Raw genomic sequence first — 6000 nt, forward strand, 5'->3', positions numbered from 1 at the left:
TTTTTGCAACAAAAATGTTAATTTAGCCTCAAATATTGCATATTCTCAAGGGTAGCAGGATTAAATGAACCCGCAAAATTGTTTGGGCAATTTCTTCTGAGCACTCAGATACCTCATATGTGGCGAGAAAACACTGTTTGGGCGCACGGCAGGACTCGAAAGGGAAGGAGCGTCATTTGACTTTTTGAACAGAAAATTAGCTAGAATCGTTAGCCGCACCATGTTGCGTTTGGAGAGCCCCTGAGGTGCCGAAACAGTGGAGCTCCCCCAAATTGACCCCATTTTGGAAACTAGACACCTCATGGCATTTGTCTAGATATTTATTGAGCACTTTGAACCTCTGGGGGCTTCACAAAAGTTAATAGAGTTGTGCCGTGCAAATACAATTTTTTTTTTTACCACAAAATTGTTACTTCAACCAGATAGCTTTTTTTTTCACAAGGGTATCAGGAAAAATTGCACCATAAAATGTATTGTGCAATTTCTCCTGAGTACACAGACATCTCATATGTGGAGGAAATCAAATGTTTGGGCGCACAGCAGGGCTCAGAATGCAAGGAGCGTCATTTGACGTTTCAAACGCAAAATTGTCTGGAATAGTTAGCGGATGCCATGTTGTGTTTGGAGACTCCCTGAGGTGCCGAAACAGTGGAGCTCCCCCACATGTGACCCCATTTTGGAAACTAGACCCCTCATGGAATTTATCTAGATGTTTATTGAGCACTTTGAACCTCTGGGGGCTTCACAAAAGTTAATAAAGTTGAGCCGTGAAAATAAAAAAATTTTTTTACCACAAAATTGTTACTTCAACGAGGTAGCTTTTTATTTCACAAGGGTATCAGGAAAAATTGCACCATACAATGTATTTTGCAATTTCTCCTGAGTACACAGACACCTCATATGTGGTGGAAATCAAATGTTTGGGTGCACAGCAGGGCTTAGAATGCAAGGAGCGTCATTTGACTTTTCAAACGCAAAATTGTCTGTTATAATTAGCGTATTCCATGTTGTGTTTGGAGACCCCCTGAGGTGCCAAAACAGTGAAGCTCACCCACATGTGACCCCATTTTGGAAACTAGACCCCCATGGCATAGAAAAAAAAATGGGGGGGGGGACTAGGTGGGATGGAAAAAAGAAGTCCTGTCCAAAGTCGAGTACGACTGCAGGACAATTGCTGATCAGGTACCTAATTGTACATGTTTTGTTTTGTTTTTTTTATTTGGGGTGCACAAAAAAAAGCAAAATCTAGAGCAACAATTACGTACCTGATCAGCCAATCACGTAACTGATCAGCACTTGGCGGCAAGCAGGTGGGGGAGGAGGGGGGAGAGAGGGAGTGGGAGATGCGATTGGGGATAGTTAGAAAAGAGCCACGAACAATACTTACAGGATGGATCAGAACAGCAGCAGATGGGGGGCGGCAGATGGGGGGGCAGCGGCATATAAAGGGAGCATCTGTGATTGTGAGACGGCGGCGGCTGGGATAGGGTGGGGGCGGATGGGAGAGGGTGCAGTGGATGCAGGAGCAGCAGAGGATGGGGGGAAGGGGGATGGGAGGGAAGGGGAGTGGGATGTGAGATTGGGGATAGTTACCCTACAGGATGGATCTAGGCAGCAGGATCACATGAGATGAAGGAGGCAGCAGATCGGGGAGGGTGAGAGGTGGGAGAGGGAGCGCAGCGCAGATCACAGGGGAGACAGGTGAGCAGAGCACAGATCACGGGGGTGAGAGGTGGATGGAGAGTGGACAGCAGATCACGGGGGTGACAGGTGAGGGAGCACAGATCACGGCGGTGAGAGGTGAAGGAGCACAGATCATGGGGTGACAGGTGAGGGAGCACACATCACGGGGGTGACAGGTGAGGGAGCACAGATCACGGGGGTGACAGGTGAGGGAGCACAGATCACGGGGGTGACAGGTGAGGGAGCACAGATCACGGGGGTGACAGGTGAGGGAGCACAGATCAAGGGGGTGACAGGTGAGGGAGCACAGATCACGGGGGTGACAGGTGAGGGAGCACAGATCACGGGGGTGACAGGGGAGGGAGCACAGATCACGGGGGTGACAGGTGAGGGAGCACACATCACGGGGGTGACAGGTGAGGGAGCACACATCACGGGGGTGACAGGTGAGGGAGCACACATCACGGGGGTGACAGGGGAGGGAGCACACATCACGGGGGTGACAGGGGAGGGGGCGGGTAGCCGACCACGGGGGTGAGAGGTGGGGGGAGTGTGCAGCACATCACGTAGGGGAGGGGGCAAGCAGCACATCACGGAGGGGAGGGGGCGAGCAGCACATCACGGAGGGGAGGGGGCGAGCAGCACATAACGGAGGAGAGGGGGCGGGCACCGATCACGAGGGGGAGGGGCCGGGCAGCAGATCGGGGGGAGCGATGGCACTGTGGCAGATGGAGGAGAGGGAGCGCGCAGCACATAACGGAGGAGAGGGGACAGGCACCGATCACGAGGGGGAGGGGCCGGGCAGCAGATCGGAGGGAGTTTTGGCACTATGGCAGATGGAGGAGGAGAGGGAGCGCGCAGCACATAACGGAGGAGAGGGAACGGGCACCGATCACGAGGGAGAGGGGCCGGGCAGCACATAACGTAGGACAGGGAGCGCGCAGCACATCACGGAGGTGAGGGGGAGGGCACCGATCACGAGGGGGAGGGGCCGGGCAGCAGATCAGGGGGAGCGGTGGCACTGTGCAGATGGAGGGTGGCGGCGGATCGGGAGGCTTTTCGCCGGTTTCATACAGTGGAATGGCAGCGCGGCAACTTCCGGGTCCCATGCTCCGGTCTCATAACAGCATGGGACCGGAGCTTGTCGCCCTGCCATTGCACTGTGTACACTCACTGTGCTGGCGTGCTGCAGGGAAGTGAAGCTGATGGGGGCGGTCACCGGCAACAGGTCCACTGTGATTGGAGAGATCGGTCACAAGGCCGATCTCTCCAATCAGAGCTACTGGAGCTGGGGGAGGGTGATCCAGTGAGGTCACCCAGCTCGAGCCAATGGCCAGTGATACAGCTGCACTGGTCAGGGCTGGATTTCAATGTTTCAGTCACTTTAAATGGCTTGAACATTACAGTGGCTGTGGTTGGTTGAGCGGCGTTCGTCAGCCAATCACAGCCTCCGTAGGTCCGGGGAGGAGGCACCACCCCTCCTGAGGTCAGGAACAGGTCCCCTCCTCCCCGAATCTGCGGTTTGTGTTAACCGATTGCAAACACCGGAGGCTCCGTTGCCGCGATTCTGCCATGACGGAAAGATCCGTCCTTGGTCGTTAAGGCCCAGGGCACCATGACGGATCTTTCAGTCCATGGTCATGAAGGGGTTAATACCTGCATCTGCTGTGTGTTGTAAAAGCACATTGGGGAAGAAAAGAAGAAGAGGTTAAATAGTTTGTACTTTTACATATGAACATATGCAGCAATGCCAAATCTACATTTTTTTTTTCAAAATTATTATTTTTTTATATTTTAGACTTTTCTGTTTAAAAACTAGGAAGTGGGAGATGGTCAGTTTTAATTTATTTTGTTTGTGAACTTATTACATACCTTTTTGATCCCGTGTTGGATTGTGCACTTGTACGAATCATGGAATGTAATAATCATTGATTGTAAAATTTGTAATCTCCTGTGAAGTTCTGCCTGTGACCTGTGCCAATATGGCACATGTTCTCTTTCATCAGGACTTCAGCTGCGTCAACAATACCATTGGCAACTCAGGATCACCTCACCTGGAGAATGATAGGTGACAGAAGGGGGCCATCTCCATGTCTTAAAACCACTCAGAGCTGACTCCTACAGAGGATGTGTGCAGCCAATGCAGTTCTATACATGTGTAAAGGGGCGAACAAAGAAATCAATTCCTTATTAAACAGTCTTAAGGCTATGCGTGCACTTTGCGTCGAGGTAGTTGCAGTTCAAAAAGCATCCTCTGGCAGAAAGGACAATGCTTTTGGCTTTAAAAATGCATGTCAAACGCAAAGAAAGTAGCCTATGCGCACCTTGCGGTTTTCATGAGTTTTTAGTGCTTTTTGGAACGCTGCAGTTTTGTATAAAATTGAATGGATGGGAAACGCAGCCAAATTGGCAAAAACCATTGACATGTTGCTTCTTTAAAGGCTGAGTTTTTGCCCAAATTTATGCAAATTAAAAGCAGCGTTTTGAACAGCAAAGTGCGCACAAGAAAGCTCAATGTCCCATTGACTTTGCTTGAAAAGCATAGCACAAGCATTTTGCCATGAAAATGCTGCAGTTGAAAAAGCAGTGGAAAAGCAAGTAAAAAAAGCAAAGTGCGCACATAGCCTTAGAGGGATTACAAATTGAATAGTTTCTCTTAAAAGGGAGACTGGGGTACCCTATAAATTGAGCAGCATCAGGTCAAGGAAAGGAAACAGGTTTTTTTGTCAATAATGAAAACCTTTCATAACAAGTGCAAGACCCAACAAGAGGAGGAACATTTCTGGACCTAATTTTAACCAACAGGCCAGACAATATCAAATGCATGGGTTGGGGGGGAGGGGTTACTTGGGTAATAATGACTACAAAATAATAAGGTTTCACTTATCCTTTAAGATGTATAGTAGAGGGGCTACAGGACACTAAACTTCAGGAAGGCAAATTTTCAACAGCTAATAGATGATCTCAGTGCCATAAACTGTGACAATGTCCTGAGTAGAGTTGAGCGCGGTTCGAGGTTCTCCAGTTCACGGCTCGAGTGATTTTCGGGGCTGTTCTAGATCGAACTAGAACTCGAGCTTTTTGCTAAAGCTCGATAGTTTTAGATTCGTCACTCTGTGACTCACACTATTATGAAATTTCAGTGTATAGTGTGCGTGAACAGCGCCTTCAGATCACTCCTGTTTGTATAATGGCGATCGCCATTTTTTTTTTTTTCCTTGTCTTCCTTCCCTAAGCGCGCGCGTGTAGTGGGGAGGGCCATTATGTCAGCCAATCCCAGACACACACACAGCTAAGTGGACTTTTAGCCAGAGAAGCAACGGCATGTGTGATAGGATGTCCATGTCACATGTTCCTGCATTATAAAACTGGACATTTTCCTCCAGCACGCCATTATCTGCCTTCTGCGTCCTTGGTGTCAGTCATCACTGGCGCAAATCCTATCGCCGATACTGCTGTGTACGCTCCATACACAGCGCTGTACAGCATAGGGATAGCACTTTCTATCAGTCCTTTTAAGGGCTAATACCGGCAGGGTCAGAGCCATAGGTGACAGGTCCGTGAAAACAGAGTTTAACAGCTACACAAGATAACAGCGTCTGTGTAGCTAAGGTCAGGGATTTCCTCGCTGCATTTCCCCATTAGGAGGGATAGAAAGGCAGGCTTCCTTTCCTCTACCCAGAGACCCACAACCCTGCCACTGTACCCTCCTGCCCTTTGCACACTCAAACTCATTGTTACTAAGCCATTATACTAGCAAACACTCAGTGTACCTAGTGGCATCCTAAACGTGGCTATTGTACTTCTGTATTGTCCCACTAGTGCAAAGATATTTGCAGCATGTCTGCCTGCATTGCACACTCAAACTCATTATTACTAAGCCATTATACTAGCAAACACTGAGGAAACTTAGTGGCATCCTAAACGTGGCTGTTGGACTTCTGTATTGTCCCACTAGTGCAAAGACATTTGCAGCACGTCTGCCTGCATTGCACACTCAAACTCATTGTTACTAAGCCATTATACTAGCAAACACTGAGTGAACTTAGTGGTATCCTAAACGTGGCTATTGGACTTCTGTATAGTCCCACTAGGGCAAAGATATTTGCAGCACGTCTGCCTGCATTGCACACTCAAACTCATTGTTACTAAGTCATTATACTAGCAAACACTGAGTGAACTTAGTGGCATCCTAAACGTGGCTATTGGACTTCTGTATTGTCCCACTAGTGCAAAGATATTTGCAGCACGTCTGCCTGCATTGCACACTCAAACTCATTGTTACTAAGCCATTATACTAGCAAACACTGAGTGAAC

The sequence above is a fragment of the Anomaloglossus baeobatrachus genome, chromosome 1, assembly GCF_048569485.1.
Source record: "Anomaloglossus baeobatrachus isolate aAnoBae1 chromosome 1, aAnoBae1.hap1, whole genome shotgun sequence".
NCBI lineage: Eukaryota > Metazoa > Chordata > Amphibia > Anura > Aromobatidae > Anomaloglossus > Anomaloglossus baeobatrachus.